The 22,423-nt window shown below is 40.2% G+C and overlaps 1 pseudogene; it reads right to left on the bottom strand.

Annotated features, from left to right (window-relative positions):
* The window catches only part of LOC109461795, a 27,687-nt pseudogene extending 5,271 nt beyond the window's left edge, over positions 1–22,416 (bottom strand).
* Between the last annotated feature and the right edge of the window lie 7 nt (positions 22,417–22,423).

Here is a 22,423-nt window from a genome sequence, read left to right as displayed (position 1 = left end):
TCTTTACGTAAACTCTGCCGTGTTTCCGGACTTATAACAGGAGACGGAGATCGCACCAGTTCTTTTTGCCGTCTCTCCAACTCATCCGTCCCTCGAATTGGAGTTGCTTGAATTTCCACAAGAGAGTGCCTTTTCTCCGGCGTCATGGGCTGGGTTGACTGAGCTGTCTCCTTCTCTACCCTTTTGGTAGAAGCCTGCTCCCTGTGGTCAGATGTACAGCCTTTGTGCTTAGTCTTTGCTTCTGCACTTCTCTTACCTTCTTGACTTGAAGGTTCAACCTTTTCTTGTGATTGTTCATTGGTACTTAAGTTTCTTTCCCTTGGGGATCTTCTGGGCCTGACATTTGATGTTGACGGTATTTCAGATGGCTTAGAAGCTTTTTCCTGAGCAACGTTCTGTTCGACATTTAGTGATGAATGTTCAACCCCGCTGGGGACCTCATCTGTACGCTGTCTTTCGTTGCCTTCCTCCAATTTGAGTAACCTTTGCAAGCTTTTCTGGGCAGGTTTTGGTGACTTCCCTGATTTCTCTGTCTCCTTTTTCTTTCCCCTTTCTGGTGAACCATCACAAACTTCCAGTCTTTGTCTTTTTGAGGCAGAACACTGGGAGCCCTGGTCACTACTCTTCCTCTTCTCTAGCTTGTTCTCCACTGAACTCACCAATCTGAAATACAGTGAGAACAGTGTAACTAAGAAGGCCATTCTTACTGTATATCCTGTGTACAAAACACTGACACAATGACAAATTGCACGTAGTAATGTACTGGTACTACCAGTCTGTAACAAACTTTAAAGAATAACTGTAACCATATATTAGTAGGGTCAATTGCAGCAATTTTCAAGTGCAACCAAATGGGATAGACTTGGTAACAGATTTTTCTTGACTATCCATCCATAAAGACATACATAGTGGTGTTGGAGCTAACAAACAAATGTTTGGGTTTTTTTGCATAGATCCGACATGCAAATGCAATGATTTGCAATTCATTGGTAAGGCCACATCAATTTAATTTGTTGTCTCTCAAATTTTTTCAGAGAAAAGATGAAGCGACAGGGCGAAAAAATAAAAAAAAACAGGCCTAGGCATTTTATGATAGCCCCAAAAAGCTACAATGGGAGCCAGGAAGTCAACATATCAGGCTGGGTTCAAATTTGAACAATGAATTTTGAACTTTTTAATCAAACCATTGAAAAAGTGTAACAATACATTGAAAAACTGTAACAATTAGATAGGAGAAAAGGACTTTCTTTAATTATTGGGGCCAGAATACGATCATTTTGTAGATAATTCAGAACCTGATTTTTTTGGAAATTTAGAACAAATGAAGAGGCCAATCCAAGAACTAATAAATTAAATTGGTGTGGCCTAAGGACTGTATTCAGAGCCCCAATGCACAGAACTACTATTTTTTTTTAGAAAAACAACTAGATGGTAAAATAATGCCTGTCCTTGTCACAGTGTGTGTGTTATGCTCACCAACCATGAAACTTTAAAAGGTGTGGTGTCAGGGACATTTAGATACAATACATGACCTATGACACAGTCTTTGTTTTTAATGTAACTGCACTTCATAACTTTCTATCAACAAAACAACACGCAAGGTGTGTAAAACATACTAAATCTATGCATTTACATTTTAATATTACCCTTAGTGAGGTATGAATAGCCTCTGTAGCAGGCTTATAGAACTGGGGGTTTGGTGGTCTTCGGCTGTTTTCTGATTACTCACACTCACTCACTCTCACTCTCGTTTTCTGATTAGCCCAGTTCTAAAAAACGGGGGTATAATTCAATCAGGCCTGCTATGTGGTCTATATGCAATCAGAAAACACATAAAAGCTCCCAAAGACCCTGAAGACCCCCAAAACCCACAGTTTTTGGTATGGTATGGAGGCTAAGGTGAACAACCTTTGGTAAGTCAATGACAGGGGAACCTATAATTTACAAAATGACTATAAACAATGCTAACGTGGCAACGCCCACAAGAGATATTTAAAACACAGGAGGCCCCGACAATTCTGACCTCACCCAACTACTAGTATGTCTTCTGGGCATATTTCCATGCACGAGTAATTATCTGGGCTACGCAGTACACATTTGGCGGGAAAACGGAATGGGCACACTTCTGTTTATTTCTCTAATTCATAGATACACATTCGACTACTATACTCAATACGGAAGGGACCTATAAAAGCCAGGGCTCAAAACTCATTTTTGGGAATAGGTGCTGCCAACCTAAACAAGACTGGCAATGAAAACATACATTGCCAAGGCGACGGTATTTGTTGATAGAGTTATTGTTTGCATGGCAGTACAAAATGTATCTTGATAGGGTTATTGTTTGCATGGAACTACAAAAATGATTTTGCGAAAGCCTTTGAGCCTGTCATAGGTTTGTTAAAATATTAACATTTGAAGTCGCAAGTCTCTGGGAGAACCTGCTCTGTGAGCCCCGGGGATCGTTCACTATACACCCAGGGGAGGATAGGAGTGATCTACTGAACTGCACTATAGTACTTGTCCAGACTTAACAAGTAACAAGGTACATGGATACTTTCCTATAGTTATCACCGGCAGCAGTATTAGAATAAACATCAATAGTCATCAGTTTCACTGCATTTAATTAGTAGATCACTCCTACCCTCCCCTGGGTGTATAGTGAACAGGCCCTGGAATCACAGAAGTAGGGCATCCCCTGCAGCCACAATGTCCAAGTTTCCAGGAAATGGTCTGACTGGTGAGAAAGGGGAAACAATAGTAGATAAACAACTTGTGTGTGTGCTGACCCTACTAAGGGGGGGCGGCAAGCCCTTTTCCGTAGAGCGTAATCGGCCGTTTTAATTCTACGTAGAGCGTAGACGGACCGCTCTAATATTTTTGCGTACAACGTATTCGGCTTTTTTATGCTACGTAATGCGTTGTAGCCACACAGTTGGAATTTATCGTAAAGCGTAATCGAGAAGGTTTCGAATTCAGCGTAGAGCGTTGTCGGGACTCCCCCTTGCAATCCCTCACTAAGGGTAGGCCGAGGGTATTTGTAGAAATATTACAGGTCCTGGAATTGAAATTGGGAAGAGGGCATTTACAAGTATTTGGAGATAATTTCAGTTGAGCTGGCTTTTAAGGGCCTTGTACTGATGATCACAAGTGTGTAAACTTTGATTGAAGGTTTAGATGAAGGTCAATACGTTTATCATGTCTTCTGCTGACCTATAGCTACCTTGCCATAAGTACTGAACTCTAGCATGGCTCATGACGTAATGTGCCAATTCAAAGTTAACGTGATGTAATGGACCTATCACATTATTACGTCACAGTTTGTTTACCTGGTCTAAAGAACATTCCAGAACGGTCAGTTACAGAATAAAGATCATTTGAAGTTTTCAAAGTCAGGTGTGTTTGATTTTTGCTGCATCTAGTTTTGTTGACACAGCATTACATGCTGTAATGGGTGATTTAGTTGTGACATTAGACGAAAGTAGTAGTGTATTTAAAGCCATTTATCAAGGCTAGCGCTACACAAACACACACCGCGCTACGCACCCCTGTACAATATAAACATCGATTGACCAACATTCATTGCGGTAAAGAAACTGTGATGTAATAATGTAATAGGTCCATTGGTTAGCTAAGAAACAGAAGAAGCCACTGCTTTCCCCATGTGTCATACAATGTTGCAAAGCTGCAAGTGAATTATAAAATTTGGGGCAACTGACACCTTGTGGTAGACAGATTTTACACCCTTATGTTCTGATACCCCTTAATTTAAGTCAAAACACAGGGGTTTCAGAATGAAGGCATGCTCCTTGACTTTTTAAAGTGCGTCTGATACAACAGTAGTGCTGTGTACGTAAACCCACATTTAGGATTAGGTCCGGATTCAAGTCCAGAGGTTTAGGTTCAGTTCCGGACTCGTAAGTCCGAACCTAAACCCATGACATATGCAAAATTGCATGATGGCAACCTTGCAATGTTGTCTGGGCAAAACTTTGGCCACATAACATGGAGGCTGACACTTGAGGATGCCTGCTGGCAATGTTTTCTTCATTTTGCAGCACAGATTTTGCAATCTATGTAAGGTTTTAGGTGGTTTGGAAAGAAAGTTTTTTTTTTTAATACCGGTAAGTCCGGAATCGGTTCTTGACTTTTACATTTTTTTTTACTTGAACCTTAACATTTTTACAAGTCCGGAACCGGTACACAGCAGCACTATACAGCAGAAACGAGAACGCAAACCAAACCTGTCAAGAGCGGGGAATCTTTTCTCAGGCGAGCTGCCAAACACCTTCTGCGGAGTCGTGAGCTTTGCCATCTTCTTCCTGTGCTTTCTTTTCTTCCTTTCTTCCTCATCCTGATCGTCACTCAGATTGCGGAGACTGCTAGACGAGGAGCCCTCGCCACAGTTCTGTTTGTCCTCTTCCGTTTGTTTGGACATAGAATACAAGGACGATATGATGGACGGGGAAGTTATCCCCGCTTTGCGCATGGCGGGCGTCGGCCACTTGGGCGCCGTGGCAACAGACTCAGGGACGGGGTCGCTGATGAGGATGACATCATCAACATCATCCTGGTCCTCTGCTTCCTGTCGCTCTCCTGAATCTCCTGAGTCCTCGGGCCAGCCAGGGCTGCAAGGGTCACAAAACAGTGTTTTTATCCTCAGCATCTTTATTCTCCTTAGTACACGTTCTCATTCAAATGTACAAAATGCTGTCGCCACTCTTTACGACTAGGTATGAGCCAAATCATGGACCTCATCGTTGCTTCCTTTACTTTCCCACTACACTTACTATGTTTCACGAAAAATGTACCACAAAACTAGGTTTGATTGATGACTTGAGAGAAATTATGGTAGCGGGTTGGATTTCTCCCCCTAAAAAGCGGCTGTCGCCTGAGACGAAATAGAAACTTTAAAAAGCAGCCTAAAACGTAGAAATTTGATTACGGCAGTAGTTTGCTGCATGGTGAAGTCGGGTGGCCATGCCCTCTGACTGATCAAGTAAGATCGCTTCTGTCACAATTTTTGTACGCTGTGCAAGGTGTTTCATACCTGTCGCCAAGTTCTGTAACATCCGTTACCGCTCAAGTAAGACGGTCGTGCAGTTTAGATAGAGTCACATATAAGACAAGAAATTGCCATTTTGATTACTTTTAGCACGTTTTCTAGGTTTCTAAGAGAAGAAGAAAAGAGGGTGTGCTGTCATTTGTAGCCACCTTCGCTGAACAAATTGTTTTACAGTAATGAATGTAACATCCGTTACCGTTGTTTTTACTTTCAATTTTAGTTTACTTCAACCTGGTATATAAAAAGTCGCCCAGTTTTAAAATGTCCGTACTTAAGCCTCCTTGTTCTCAAATGATGAAGATAAAAACTGCAGATTTTTTTGGAGAAATTTACAAAAACGTCCGTTTTGTAACATCCGTTACCGGTAACGGAAGTTACACCTGTAGCGGAAAAGACGTAACAAGAGATTGAATTTCCCTTCCCTACGCACCATAAACATAATAGTTGGAAATAGAGTAGAAAAAATATGGATCCGAAGAAAAATAACCCTCTGTGGCGTCAGCAAACTCAAATGTTTTACTCTTCTTTGCTTCCAAAGATAATTTTTGCTACTTCTATACACTACACTTAGCTATCTTTATGTGTTCGATACATGTTTTTTACCAGTAAATAATGGGTTGACAGAAGTACTTTCATCGATACTGACGCCTAAACTAATGGCGTTTGAAGTGATGTCATGAATACAAGCTTTATCGTACACCCTATTCATGCTGATGTTCCAGCGTTTTTGCCCCACTAAAAATGCATTGTTTACATATGTCTTATCCAAGTGCATAAATTTTCGGTAACTTCCCATGGCAATTAAGCTGTCCTGTTTTGGTAATCGTTAATTGAGATGTTTTCCTAAAAAATAAGGTAGGTTTGCCTGAAAAAACAGATCATCGATTTTTCGACCCAAAAAATCACCATTTTGTACATTTTAATGAGAACGAGCCTTAGGCCATGGGCACACCAATTTAATTTGTTGCTTCTCGGATTTTTTCAGAAAAAATATGAAGCGACAGGGCAAAAAAATAATAATAAAAAAACAGGCCAAGGCACTCCATGATAGCAGGAAATGTTACGATATGATCCATAAGTCAACAAACCAGGCTGGTTTATAACTAAATCAATAGATTGTGAACTTATAATGAAACAAAATTGCATTGTAATACATTGAAAAACTTTAACAACTAGGAAGGACAGGACTTTCTTTAACCGTTGAGGCCAAAGTATGTCTTTCATTGAGCATTTTGCAGTTGATTTTGAACCTAAATTTTTTTTTTGTCAAATCAGAAAAAAATGGACAGGGCGAATCCGAGAAACAACAAATTAAATTGGTGTGGCCTTACAACAACACATAAACAACAGCTACATTTTCACTTCTTCTTAGTAGAGTATTATGTTGATTTTTTGCATCTTTTGAATCGTGTAACACTTACAGAGAATGTACAAAAATGTAACATGAGTAACTGCAGATGAATGAGTCAATCATAGATATATAAAAATGTAATAAGTATCTCATGAGTCACATATCTCAAGAAAGAACATACTAGCAACTCAAGAGAATAAGAAAATTATGCAAAACCACAATTATACAGGAAAGAACACATGGCATTATAGAATACATGTACATGTATATACAACTCCATATAACATACATTTACACCCAGTTTAAGCAGATGATATTTCATGTATAGTAGCTATCAGTCTGATAAAGGAAGCGACAGTAGTCACCTCTGAAGAGCCCTGGTCTTGTCGATAGGGTGGTATTTCATCACGTCTTTCAGAAAGCGGTCGAGTACCGGACCCTTGCGGATGCGCCTGTCCAGCGAGAGGTAGTTTTCTTGTCGCTTGACGAAGGCTCTATGCTGGTCTCCCTTGACGTGCTGTGAAACATACAGTATTGTGGTTAACTTCAAGTTCATTGGGCTTTGCATACTGTCAAATTTCTCTTCAAATTTTCAAATAAAAAACAACACAGGGTATTCCGTATTGTCCAAGACATTGGCCTGACCACGATCCAACTTATTTATGTTATACCCACCCAAGAAAACATGGCTTTTAATGCAAAATGAGCCAAAATTTGGTGTTTGGTGTCCCTAAACCCCAAAATGAAACAACATTGATTCCAACATCCGAATTCTCACTCACACAATTCTGTATTCAAATTTTCGAAAAAGCGGCACACACGGTTAAGTCGAAACACATCCGAATCATTCTGTGGAAGCCGGGCAGTACCGTGAAGTACGGCCTGGTCCGGAACACCGTTATCGTGGCCCGGGTATGATATAAACAGGCATACAGGACAACTGGGGCTGTATAGACAATATAGTCATTCTTCTTAACTTATCCCAGTGCAAGTAGACATCAGAAATATCAGTTTTACCAGTACTAGCCTGCATATGCAAGTGATCTTTCATTATATTTCACTATACATTAATGAATTTCATGTAAAAATTTTGTTTGTAAAAAATAACCCTCCCCCCACTAAGTCCGAAATGTAAGTTACATGTACTGATCCAGGTTATTAGGTCACATGGACTGTTCATGTCTGTTAATCCTAGTAACAGCACTGTATGTTAGGCCACACCAAGTAAATTTTATGGATGACGTCCGCGCGCGCATTGATTTTGGCCTGTTCCTAGAAAAAAAAAGAAATTCCGCTTCCTGTAAATATGACCAAAGAGTCACGACAGTGCCGCAAATCGTCAGATTGATGTGAAAGCCGTAACGCCGAAAGCCTGTGCCTGTTTAAAAAATGGAAACAAAAATGAAAAAAAAACAAAAAAAATGGCACTGAAAAAAATCCTGTCAATAGCTCCAAAACAGTGCCATTTTTAGAACTATTAAGACAGGACGGTCCTGTCAGCAGCAGCGCAATATTTCTAATCTAGGCATCTTGTTTTTTAGGGCCCTTCTTGTTTTTTTTTCGCCCTCTCGCATTAGATTTAGGGTCTCCAAAGGACGTCATCCATAAAATTTACTTAGTGTGGCCTAAGTTAATTAACATTATTCAAATGTCACAAAATGCACAACAGCAAAAAGTTATGCATGCGAACAAACTAGACTACACTGTACGGTGGAAACTGCATAAATTTTTCCAGTTGTTTCTGATAAATAAAGATATCTGTGTGCAATCATGTCACGGTCCGCAAGGGTAGACAGTATGACGTTACCAACCTTCCGTAGCTGAAGCTGCTGAATTGAATCTGGCTTGAAACCCCCACAGCTTGCACACTGTTAACTCTTGAAGTCCATCACTTATGACTTCACAACTCTTACGCTAACTCAGCTGTAACTATCTGACGAGAACACGGGAAGGAGAAACTGTCCACATTTCTAGAGAGCTCCTAAACAAAGTACTGCGCACGCGTCATGAACCTTGTACAATACCAACTTGTTCTGCAAGTTATCCAGGTGAGACCAACGCGATGCATTCTGGGCAAATATTTCTAAAATGGCCATGATTGTTATCTGAAGTTTAACCAATGTAAAAAAACACACACACACACATGAAAAAAATACCAACCTGTTGCAGATCACTGTATTTGAGCATGCAGCATTCACAGTAGCCAGCATTCTTCTTTGCCTTCAGGGCGCTGGCCTTACTCCTGGACTGGCTTGTAGTGGCCTTCTTGGATGCAACCTTGTGTTGTACCCTTAGGCGAAACACCACGGGATTATGAATTATGACGCAACTGCTGACATATCAATGAACAAAACCATCTAGATAAAGATCACGGGGCTCGCCTTACAGTCATATCAAAACTTGTCACCAACTATGGAAGACACTTTCCTGATGCAAATTCCAATTACCGATTTAAGATCATAAGAATGTATACTCCCGTCAGACAGCTTTAACCTTGGGGGTCAGAGTAATTATAGGGCATGCGTGTGTGCTTGCTGAGCTTGGGTTCATTGACATTGTGATGCAATTTTAGCTTGCCTTTACTAGTAACATTAACAGCCTCCAGTTTAATTTGGGACTAATCCCCATATTTTAGCAACCTTACATCTAGATGGGCTAATAAATATAAGAAATATGTGTCAGCCATGGAAGACCCCTAGGGGATTAACCCAATTCTGCAGAATTTTCCAGATTTCTACAGACTTCTGGAACTGCAGCCAGAATTCTGCAGAATTGTACTGGGTTAATCCTAAAGGGATTCTCCATGGCTGCTACATAATATACATATAATTATATTTATGGGTTCACCACACCACGAAGTGGTGTGGTGAAACCATATTGCTTTTTCTGATGTTTCTTCTCCTTCTCCTCCTCCTTCTCCTCCTCCTGCCATATCTTTAAATGGATTCAGCTTCTTCATTTTAGGGCCTAAGGTCCTGAAATTTGGTATGGAGGTACAGTGGGCAAATACCCCTAGGCGTTTTTTAAATTATTGTGATACAGGCTTTTAGAATGGTTTTATTTGAGTTTTTGGCTGTGTAATAGCTAATGTATTACTGTGTTAGTGTGCCTTGTTTACCACATTTGGACATGAGTCATCACAATGGCATGCAAGGCATCAACCAATAGGCATGCAGCTTTCCTCTATTCTCCTTGCTGATTGGCTGTTGGGATTTAACTGGCTTAACTTCATTTACACCTGCACAGAGCCATGCCATACTGACAGTATGTCTGTATTCAAGTGTTTTGGTAGGTATTTTAAGCTTTCCTGCTCCAGCATTGGAATGCGGGCTATGAACGCTTCTTTTTATCTTGAAAATCAACAGTTTGCATTATGCAATCCTAACCAATAATGTAGGGAATAGCTATCCAACTGTTGTAGTCTTAGTTGTATGTTACTTCATACTATAGTTATATCAATGTAAAGCATTGTTTTCCCTTGTGTTTCTCATTCTTTCCCTGCCATGTGGTAAAATGTGGTGAACCCATCGCTATATTTGCTCCAAAGCAAATATTGGCCTTTCTAGTTGTTACATTATTTTTACTTATACTAGTTAGTTACAGTATTGGCCCATCTAGATGTAAGGTATCATATTTAACCCATGAGAACCTCCGTCTCACAGTGGAAACATACTGGAATGTGTTTCCTATATTATAATTGTGTTTCTGCAGTGACTGTAAACGGTAAATTTTGGAGTCATAAGATTCCCATAAAAGTTGCTCAGAATGTACCAAAAATGATGTTTAGGGGTCTAATTCTTATGGTTTTCTCCGGGGGGAGGCCCGGCCGCTGACCCCGACTTCGGGGCTCGTCTGCTCTTTTCTTTTATCAGTCACCTACTCTAAATTTTTTTTGAGAAGGATGCATGGAAGCACAACAGACTGTCAGTTTGAGATTCTCATTACTCATACAGCTGTTCTGCAAGACCGATGAAATGCCTACCTGTTCTGCAAGCAGCATCAAAGCAGACTCGCTAGAAAACAAGCTACAGGAAGCCAGAAAAACCAATCCCTCACCTATAAGATTGCGTGATAATTATGTGAAATTTTGTAAGTAAAGCTGTTGAGATTCAAAGTGCTTGTTCTTGCATCTTTGTTCTCAATTACATAGCTACTATATAATTCATTTATTTGAGAATAATCTTTGCCAGTTTTGCACTGGGGTAAGTTTGGAATAGTCCACTTTTGCGTGGGAGGGAGATGGACTGAAATATGCTGTATTTGCTCCCAAGCAAATGCCGGCCTTTCTAGTCCTTGTGCTTCTCTCATCAGTGTTTATAAATTTGTATCTGTATGCATTAATGCCATTTGGTCCTACTAGTTCCTTAGAACACACAGTTAGGGAGAAATAAGCTGTATCATGTGGCTTGTGTCACCACATCAGGTGGTCTGGATTTTTTGATAATATACAATAAACAATGTCTCACTTCTTTTTAGGAGAAGGTTTTGGCACGTGTTCGCTCTTCTTCCCAGTTCCTCCCTCCCTCTCCTCTGCCTGACTGGCCTCTTCCTTACTCCTCTCAGCCACAGGGACGTCCTGGTACGCCCCGCCGTCAAACGGACAGGTGCCGCGCGGCGTGTCCACGTTCACTCTGGGGAACTTGGGCAGCTCCTCGTACACCGGCCTGTACTGACTGTTTCACAAAATAAAACATTTTTAACTAGAGAAGTAACATTTGCAACGCAAATGCGTGATGTTTACCTTCAGACATGGTCTGCTCTGTTAATTCTTACTTAAACACATTCACATACATGTACTACTAGTATATATTGCAATTTCATGGTCTGCTCTACTCCAGACCATGAAATTGCAACATTATGTAACCCAACCTCAGTCACCATGGTGACAGATGTCAACAAATCATGTCATTGGTCAGGTCAGAGGTCACTGTTTAGAGAAGAAGAAGAGGAAGAAACTGATGAGCAAAAACAATATGTTTTCCTTCGGTAAACATAATTACACTTCGATGTAAATGCTGTAAAAATGCGGGGATCGAAATTAACGGTGTCCCGATGGCCTGACTGTCCACTAAAATAAAGGCCAGAACAACTAAAAAGACACTTTGGGACATTTTTGGGACAATAGAAAAATAATCAACATCAGAATGTCAGCCTTTGTTTTGTTTATCAGGCACACATCCCGGCTTTTGGATCCAGAAAAGTACCCCCTAAATTTCCTGTCTACTCGGCAGTTTTAACGCACCATAGAACTGGGAGTCAGAACGTAAGCAAAATAAAGTTGACTTCAAGTTGAAATTGTACAATACTTCCAGAAAACAGGTTGGGACAGTTCATCCTCACTTCGGGACAATTGAAATTTATTTTAGGGACAGTGCTGGGACAATAGGAAGAAAAATATTTCAAGGCCTGGTCACTCTTCTAAAGTCTAGGAAAAACAGTGCAAAATTTATCAATCAAAATTAATGGTTCATTCATATACAAGAAGTTTATTTGCAGTCATTGGCACAAGATCGGTGGCACGGCAGGATTCGAACTTGGGACCTCTTGGTTCCAAGCTGAACACTCTGTCATTGCGCCACACAACCCCACTGTATATTAATTTTCATAGTATAACTAGAGTTCCCTGACCTCATACCTTCACCAAATGATGTTAATATTTATGACTGACAATTTGTAGATTATTCTCCCTGACAGATATCTGTAGACCTAAGTGTTCATAAATTGATTGTGATGTAATATTATTGAGTACATAAATTAAAAATACTTACTGACTGCTGTCTTCAAACTTCACAAACGGAGGCTTCAGTTTACGTGCAGCTGTGGGAATAAGATTAACATTGTCAAGACTTTCGCTTAGGGAAAAAATGTTCTTCTTCTTTCATTTGAGGCAGCCGCCTTCAACTAGCTGAAGATTCTGCTGCCTTTTGTGGCTAGTACCAGATGGGTTCGCCAGGCCTCCATCGGACCCGGGTGATTTGTAGTGAATCACCAACTTCCAGACAGTATTAGTTTTTGTACAATTGTACACCGGGACATGCCCCTACTCTTTTTCGAAAAGTGTGGTGGGTTCTTTAACGTGCGTGGGGTGTGGCTCTCCCCAAACACGGAACCTCCATTTAACGACTTCTATCCAAGGGACGTCCCTAACCGAGGCTATTACACCTGAGTGAAGTGAGGAAAGTCGTGTAAAGTGCCTTTCCCAAGGGCACAAGATCGAACCCAGGGCCTCTAGGTCCTGAGCCGTAAGCGCTACCGCTGCGCCACACGACCCCACAACCCTATGTTGTATTTCCTGTTTCAGTCATGAAAAAAATTAGGGTCGGTAGGTAGGGATTATCTTTTTTTTTTTCTCTTCCTTCTTTGACTTAGACTTTGGCTATCTCTATATAGTGACCCAACTCATACAATACAGTTTTACAAAGTAAAACTTGCATGAGGTGTGGCAACCTACAAAGTAAAACTTGCACGAGGACACTTATATTTTCAATGTCAATGTTGGAAAACAGATTGCACAATATTTCATCGCTCAGGTGTCAGATCATGGAGCTAGAAAAGGTCAATCAGCTAAAACATTTCATGTCTTTGCAGGAGTCCACACAAAAAAGGGTCAACAGGTATTTCTAGGGTTGGTCAAGAAACAGGAAACACATTTTTTTCCTAGGTCTTTGTCACAGTTAGTGCAGCTATAAGAGTAGCCTGGGTGCCATCCGAATTTCGGGATAGCCGTTACAAGTTCGGATGGCACCCAGGCTACTATAAAAGTTGCTGCTGTAACAGATACAGGGATTTCTATGTAAAGAAAGTCAAACAAACCCACTGTAGAAGAATTCCCAACATATAATATTACAGATCTTTTAGCTATCATGAAGACAAAGTGAATTTATAGTACTGTACAACAAACATGTAAACAGGAATGTTTTTATAATATAATATAATATAATATAATATAATATAATATAATATAATATAATATAATATAATATAATATAATATAATATAATATAATATAATTAAGGGTTAATGTCCCGCCCCGAGGTGAATATGGTGTGATAAAGCCTTGTCAGTTGCTATAACCACCTCATAAAGCCACCAAGTGAGCGCAGCGAACGAGGTGGCTTTATGAGGTGGTTTTAGCAACTGACAAGGCTTTATCACACCATATTCACCGAGAAAGGGCGGGCCATTAACGCTATTATCATATAGCTTACGCGATAGCCTATCCAAACTGATGCAGTGAAGAGTGACACAATGTACAATTTACCCCTTGCACATGCTGAATAGAACATAGAATATTTGTTCCATCTGGAGTCACCTGAGGTCACTGGGGGGTTCACGTTCTATGGCCTTCTATCTGGGTCACAGGCAGGGAACAGGTGTTCTTATGGGAGTCACCCGAGGTCATCGGAACACAACTCAAGTTATTTTTGGATTTTTTAGAAGTAGAGCCGTGTTCTATTGGGTCACCTGAGGTCATATGCGGGTGATTATTCATTTTGTTTAATGTATGGATTGGGATGAATAAATACCCGATTTTGACTCTATTTGTGACATTACCGCGACATAAAGAATGTGGAATGGAGCCTTCTGATTGGTCAACGTCACCCGGCTATATGATAATATAATATAATATAATAATATAATATACCTTTTGAGGTATTTTCAGATGGCCGTGCTGGCTTCTGTGGTCCCTTCACTCCTGCCTTCTTCAGTTTGGCAGCCTGCTCCTCTATCCACTGAGCTGCCACTGAAGAAATAAAAACACTCATATTAATGCTGCTAACATGCTTTCAAAGCAAATAAAAGCAATAAAAGATATGTTTGGTATACAAAGACTGCTTTGGTTGAGCAGTTTGATATTGTCCCACACAGGGCTAGAAATACTGGGTGCATGTACACCTTAGTGCACCCAAATTTGGAGCTGTGCACCCAATTTTTTTCTGTGGGTGCATCAGGGCACCCAAATGTTTTCGTAGGTTTTTGTATGTAAAGATGTTAAATGTATTTAGTATACAGCATATTCTTCCATCCAAGTGTCAGAAAAAAAATTTAAATCATTCTTGTAGTACTTTTCTTTAGAAATGAAACATAAATTTTGCTGACATTCTACTTATTTCATTTTACATGGTGGACCCAAAATATTTTTGGTGCACCAATTTTTAGGTTAGGTGCACCTATTCCCAAAAATGAATTTCAAGCCCTGTCCCATAGAAATAGGTATGATTATTTATTGTCATTGTTATTGTATACACCTGTCTGAATAGGCTGATAACAATACTGAATTATGCAAGGTCATGCATGTTTATTGTTATGATATGATCCTGACAAAGGCTTGTAGGAACAACAACATATATATACATAATTTAAGAGTAAGGCCACACCAATTTAATTTCTTGGTTACCGGATTTTTCTAGAAAAATAATGGAGCGGGCGGGCGAAAAAAATAAAAACAGGCCTAGGCATCCTATTATGGCCCAAAATGGTATGATAGGAGCCATGAAGTCAACACACCAGGCTGGTTCAAAATTTAAACAATGAATTTTGAACTTTTAATGATACCATTGCATTGAAAGATGGAATAACAGTTATACACAGCTAGAATGAAAAGGACTGTTTTCAACTGTTCAGGGCAAAATATGAGTATTTTGCAGTTGATTCTGAATTTTTACTTTTGTTTGCAAAAGAGAAAAAAATGAAGGGGGCGAATCCATTAACCAAGAAATTAAATTGGTGTGGCCTTAGAGTGCTTACCATCAATATGTTTAACTTTGAGTTTCAGTTGTTTGGCAATGGAAAGTACATTGCTGCTTCCCTGTTTCTGAAAAAAAATTAATACATCTTTACAATTTGCTCACAAATATTAAGAATGAACAAAATACTCATAATATGTTAACATCAGAATACATAGATCCCCATTTTATTATGCAGCACATATCAAGCTTCCTAATTGTCCAATTTGAATATTTGATTGACAAGTAACAAGTTTGCGCTAAAGATATGTGAATATAGACCTACCTGTATACACGCAATAGTGTTTGAGAAATGTCGCATTATTCATACATTTGTATTATCGTGTCATTTATTTTGCATTATATATAAAAAATTACTAGCCACAATATAAGTCTCTTCATACTAGCATATGGCATAACTTATATATTTCACCTACCAAATGCTCACACTTTTCATATGAAGTTATTATTATTAGAGATCATATTGAACATGATAGAAATATGTACCTGAGTGTCCATGGCTTTACGTGCAATGGCCTTGCCCCGAGACTAGAACACAAAACAGTGGTATGTTTTCAATACCAATCAAGATTAAATGAGGTATAGGTTATCAATTATTAATAAACAAGCTAAGAAAAGATGTACACTTTTTAATCTCATTGTTGACAGTAACAATACCAATTTGCCACACCTTGCATTAATTGCAATAAGTAGCCTTGGGAATTCATATAAACCCTTTAAATTAAATTTCTTGGGACGACAGTCTACTGTTTAGACCAAAAAATTTAATTTTTTTTCATCTAACAATACCATTACCAACACTAGGCTTTGCTAGCATCAACAGGCTTCGAAATTAATTTTTCTTCCTATTGTCCCAGCACTGTCCCAAAAATAAATGTCAATTGTCCCAAAGTGGGGATGAACTGTCCCAACCTGTTTTGCATGACTTCAACTTGAAGTCAACTTTATTTTCCTTATGTTCACTTCCAGGCGCACTATAATTACAGAGTAGACTGGAAATTCGGGGGGACTTTTCCATATCCAAAAGCCTTTGAAACAAAAGAAGGGCTGTCATTATTTTTCTATTGTCCCAAAAATGCCCCAAAGTGTCTTTTTAGTTGCCCCAGCCTAAATTTTAGTGGTCAGTGGCCATTGGAACACCTTACATTTCAAGCCCTTATCAACATGTTGAGATAATACTTACTTTTTTTGGGGCTGTAAAATTTGCTGGAAATGATTACGGAAACACAAGCAAACACACACCAAAAACAAAACCTCCACACACAGAGGTAACAATGTGAATACCTACCACTGCACTACTGGAGCCTGGGTTACTGGGAGAGTCCACTGCCGGGGACTGTAGGTTACCTCGAGATGACCTGCACAAATCACACACAGTCAAACATTGAAGCTAGGTTTTATATGGTATATACCTCCCCTAGCAACTATCCGGTTGCCCTAGCAACGAGCAGGCTGCCGCCATGCTAAGGTACACTTGAGGATAGTGCTGTGTACCTAAACCCACATTTAGGTTCAGGTCCAGATTCAAGTCCAGAGGTTTAGGCTCATGAGCAGTTCCAAACTCATAAGTCCGGACCTAAACCAATGCTGGCATATACATTTTTATATCATACCCGGGCCGCGATAACGGGTTCCGGACCGGGCCGTACTTTACGGTACGGCCCGGTCCGGAACCCGTTATCGAACGCTTCCATGGCTTCCATAAAACGATTCGAACGCGTTTCGCCCTACCCGCGCGTGCCCCTTTCGAAAATTCGAATACAGAATCCGGACGTTGGAACAATTGATGTTGTTGCAGTTTAGGGTTTAGGGTTCAGTGGCACCAATTTTTGGCTCATCTTGCATTGAAAGGCGCGTTTTCTTGGGTGGGTATGACATAAATAAAATACAACACGGGGTATTCCGCATCGCCCTCGGTCGCGGCCCTCGGTCGGGCCGATACCTCGGGCGATACGGAATACCCCGTGTTGTATTCTATATGTACAAAATTGCATGTTGGCAGCCCTGCAATGTTGTCTAAGCAAAACTGTGGCAACATAACATGGCGGCCGACACTTGACGATGCCCGATGGCAATGTTTTCTTCATTTTGCAACACAGATTTTGCAACCTATGGAAGGTTTTAGGTGGTTTGGAAAGAAAAGGGGTATGTGACACGTTTTTTTGTAGTAACTCTGGAATCGTTTCTTGACTGTTAGGTTTTTTTGGACTCCAACCTAAATAAATTGACAAGTCCGGAACCAGTCCAGGGAACCGGTACACAGCACTACATTCAGTACATAAAAAATTCACAAACACTAATAATTACTGAGCACATGACCCAGTACAGGTTAGGTGAAGGTAGACAGCAGAAATACAGTGTTCTTGCCAGGCCTTTTGAGCATAGGGGCCCCCTATGCTGTGATTTGGACCCCTGTGCTGTCTTTAAACCAGCATAGGAGTGTTTTTGGATGGAGAACCTTAATAAATCTTGCAAAAAATTAAAACATAACTTTAGAATGAAGCTATAGCAAAGGGAAAACCTTAACTTCACAAAGTCTGTCCCTCAACAAGTGAGAAATAGTGTCTTGGGGGTTATGAGTTTCAAAATTTTTCATCTCAATGTGCGACTTGCATCGCGAAAGTTGCCCTCCTGTACCTGTCCCCTTATAGGGAACGGGTTTTCTGCGCGTGAAGAATTTGCGCGTGAAAAACTTGCGCGTGAAAAATTTGCGCGTGAAGAATAAAAGTCTTAGAAATATGTTAGAAAATATGCAGTACCAAATTCTTAGGCAGGAAAATGTTGTCCTCTGGTATAATTTTTCCTCTGTTAGCCAAAATTTTTGTTTGAAAATGTTGGTCCCTTGGGAATAAGCTAATTTGCATAATTTCCATAAAACCTGACCTTTTGAAAATCACTTGAATTTGTAAGAAATACATGGAAAAGTTACTAGTATGAGGTTTAGGATGGTAAAATGTAACAATCTGAAGCTTTTCTCCATTCTAGAAGTTTGATTTCATGCTTTCTTAAACAAATTCTTTCACGAGCAGATTTCAACCTTTTTTGCGCGTGAAAACTTTACCTTTCAAAATAACCTGAAATCACAAAAAAATGGACAAAACAAGGGTATGCAGTCTAGAATGCAAGCAAAATGATGTTAAATTTTTATTTTCTTGTCTTTTTTCCAACTTTTAAGCTTAAAACAGCAAAAAGTTTTCAAATCCCTTGGGAGTCAGCTAATTTGCATATCTTCACACGCAGATTCTTCACGCGCAAGTTTTTCACGCGCAAATGTTTCACGCGCACAAAACCCCATCTCCCCTTATAATGCTGTGAAAAAATCCAGGTGACAACACTGTACAGAATAAACAGCTCTAATTTCACCTGCACTAACCTGGATGTACAAGTGGTACTTCTAGCCCTTACTGATACTATATCTTTATGATATTCTACCTTCTGACAGATGTAGCAGCACTGAAAGGACTGGGAGTGGAGGCAGCTGGACTGTCCACAGTGCCGGAGGGTTGGTCCTTCTTCGCTCCATCCTGGTTACTGATGACATGGGTCACACCCACATCTTTGTCGAAGAAGTTCACAACGCTCTGGAAAAAAGAGGAGGAACAAATGTAGTTCATTTCTTGGTTAGCAGAAAAATAAAACAAAATATGGCTGTCATCTGTTGAGTCACTGCCTCTACTCTTACTGATCAACATTTGTGAATAAAATTTTAAGAAAGTCAACTTTCTTTTGCTTATGTTCACTCCCAGGTGCACTATAAATATAGTATAATTGCAGAGTAGATAGGAAATTTGGGGGTATTTTTCCGGATCCAAAGCCGAGACGTGTGCCTGATAAACAAAAGAGCTGACATTCTAATGTTGATTATTTTGTACTGTATTGTAGTCCCAAAAATGTCCCAAAGTGACTTTTTAGTTGTCCCAGTCTAAATTTTAGTGGTCAGGGGCCATGGGATCACCTTTGATTTTGAGCCCTGATTTCCAGCCTAATAAAGACTTACCCCTCCTAGCAGGACAATGTTGGTCTCCAGTTTTTTAATGTTAAGCGCTCCATATCCCCGCAGGTCTAGGAAAAACACCTTCCCTGCCAGAGGCTGGGCAGGCTTGGAACTGGAGCCACCTGCAAACTCCAGCTTCCTTCTACCTCTGCTCTCTCCTGTAGGGAATAGAAAAATAACTGTGTTATACTAGTGATGCATACCTAAACCCAATTTTAGGTTCAGGTCCGGATTCAAGTCCAGAGGTTTAGGTTCAGTTCCGAACTTGTAAGTCCAGACCTAAACCCATGGCATATACAAAATTGCATGTTGGCAACCTTGCAATGTCGTCTGGGTGAAACTTTGGCCACGTAACATGGAGGCTGGTACTTGACGGTGCCCAATGGCAATGTTTTCTTCGTTTTGCAGCAAAGATTTTACAATCTACGGAAGGTTTTAGGTACTTTGGAAAGAAACGGGGTATGTGAAATGGTCTTTTATGGTAATAAGTCCGGACTTGGTTCTTGACTTTTAGGTTTTTTTGGACTTGAACCTAAACATTCTTATAAGTCCCGATCCAAGTCCAGTGAACCGGTATGCATCACTACTGTGTTAGCTGCATAACCTAGAGATATCAGTATCATCAACAAACTTTGTCATCAGTCATCAAACCACTCATGGATCCATGTAATCTCCAAGCAGATGTTTTGGTGACTGCAAAAGACAGTATTCAAATTGACCAGGCAGTATTCATTGGCCAGACAGGTGGCTAATGTACTGCCTTTTGTGGACTTTGTGGACACCGAAACACAGGTCTGCTTGGAGATTACATGGTTGTGTGTTACGTCGAAAGGGCGGTTATACTGGCTATATAGATACTTAGCCTGGGTGCCACCCCTGTAGTATTCGCCTGCTCCCTAATGTCGCTAGCTACCACTGGGTCTGGACGGGAACGGATGCTAACGTCGCCGTTCGAATGCCTGAACGGCTTACCTAAATATGTACATACCCAAAAAAGGCTTCGATCGAGTAGGACCAATCAACACGCTCGTTCAAAATCTGGACCAATATTCAGATACACATAGACCCTGTTCATACCAGACTTATATTTAGCGGTTTCAACCGGTTTTTCAAAAACCGGTTTTTATTTAACCTGGTGTGAACGCAAATTAACCGGTTTTTTAGGGGTTTAAATCCGATTTTGAAAAACCACCTCGGGAGGTGGTTTTTGAGGGGTTTTTGTGGGGTTTTTCCACCGAAAAACCTGGTCTGAACGCTAAGGGTTTATTGAACCGGTTTTTTGCGTCATAATTCCGGGGTCACGGGGTCAGCATCCTGGCCGTGTGCGACCTGCAAGCTTTTTTGAGCGCGTTGTTTTGACCAACTTGAGTTCGTTTCCACTGTTTTCCACGGTTTTCTTCATTTTGCGATGGAATCAGCAAACGCAACCTGGTCGGCGAACGGGACGCTCCTGATACTTAGGTTGGAGAGCAGGAGTCGCCAAATTCGAAAAAGCTAGGGGGGGGGGCGAGGGCTCTACCGAAACAAAAATGTTGGAGGAGGCTGATTTCTTGAAGATAAAGGATCAGTGCCGCACTAAAGGTAAAAAAAAACCGAAGACGGCATACAAGCAAGAAGGCCAAGGAAAACAATCAGAAGAGCGAGAGGAACGGTTATTCAAACTGCAGTCATGGCCGATTAATTGGATATTCACCGGACAGGATTTTTACAAAACCGGTTATCAAAAGTCTGGTATGAACGCTAAGGGTTTTAGCCGGGTTTTTGAAAAACCGGTTGAAACGGCTAAATATAAGTCTGGTATGAACAGGGTCATAGGTGAACAAGGCCAGACCCAGTGGTAGCTAGCAACATTAGGGAGCAGGCAAATACTACAGGGGATGGCACCCAGGCTAACAGATACATGCATCAATGAGTGAAAACTAAAAGTGTAACTAACGACATGCAAATATTAGTAAATATACCTTGACACTGATCTTTGATGAGGTCGTTTTAGTTATAATTATCATATAATATATAAATCTTCAATTTTATCATTTAAAAACTTCACAACTTAAAAGAAATACTTAACTTCCTTGTTACCATAACTACCTCAAAAACCATGTGTAAACTTTCTGATCTAGAATCTAGTCAACTTTTGTTTGTTTGGGCTGATATCATGATGCGTAAAATGATGATAATGTGACTTTTTATTTTCACATGCAGCTTTGGAACATACCTGCAATAAACTACCTTAGTCTCATGAGACCATGTATACGTACAAAGTAGGTTTCATTCACATTCATTTCTTATCACAAAGAAACTCAAGGTGTGAACAAGCTCTTACTGTTCCTTCAAAGAAGAAGTCGAACCCCATAATAGCTAGCGTAGTAGTAGAAGTAGAAGTTTTTTCAGACAGTTGTTACCTGTCTCCTGTTACTGTATTGCAATGACTATTATACTTGATTGTAATTTAAGCAATTAGCCTTCAGGCATGATTTTGCAAATAAAGTTTCTATAATTTATTATTTGCTAATTGGTCATAATTTATTTTTATACAAAGACCTTCGTCTTAGTTTACCTGGTTTACCCATGGAGGTAAAAGATCTTTTAAGTTCCATGGTCTACTAGTAAAGTTTCCCTTTATCAGCAAGTGCGGGTCTTATCATGCAAACTTTGATGCATGTACTTTGTCAAAGTTGCAAACTTTCCTTTAGGGATGGAATACACTCCACACTTCAAAGCAACAACAGGCAAAATTACAATTTCTCTGCAGATCCAAATTTTGTCTTGTGGTTTGTGGCAACATAGCGGATCTATCAACAACAAAACAACATGGCATCCACATAACGTGACAACAGTCTACGTACTATAATGCGTTACAATCGATCGCAAATACTTGTCTTACCGTCCTCTGCCGCAGCTTGTTTTGCAGTTTGTCTACTCCTCATCCTCTGGGTGAGACGAAATCACACGTTCATGGAGAAATTATTGTTTTCAACTGGAGCAGACAGACAACACTTCAGACCCTGCCCCCAAACTTGCAGACGGTTTAAAAATTCAAACTTGGCTTTTAATTCCACGTCGCTCCCAGCGATCCAGCCAATGCCCGCGACAGTTCAGTACACCAATGGGCGACAAATAGTGTTTTACATGCTTCCTCCTGCTAAAAACTGGCGAAGAGGATCTCAGTAGAGTACGAAACGAAATAAAACAGCAAAAATTTACGTTCAGATCGACCCACTGCTGCCATCTTGAAAAATCTTTGCCGCCACTTACCACAATGCACTGCG

Source organism: Branchiostoma belcheri, unplaced genomic scaffold (genome assembly GCF_001625305.1).
Source record: "Branchiostoma belcheri isolate BF01 breed outbred unplaced genomic scaffold, Haploidv18h27 scaffold96, whole genome shotgun sequence".
Lineage (NCBI taxonomy): Eukaryota > Metazoa > Chordata > Leptocardii > Amphioxiformes > Branchiostomatidae > Branchiostoma > Branchiostoma belcheri.
The sequence above is the reverse complement of the archived record's forward strand: the minus strand, read 5'-3'. Positions and strand labels throughout refer to the sequence as shown.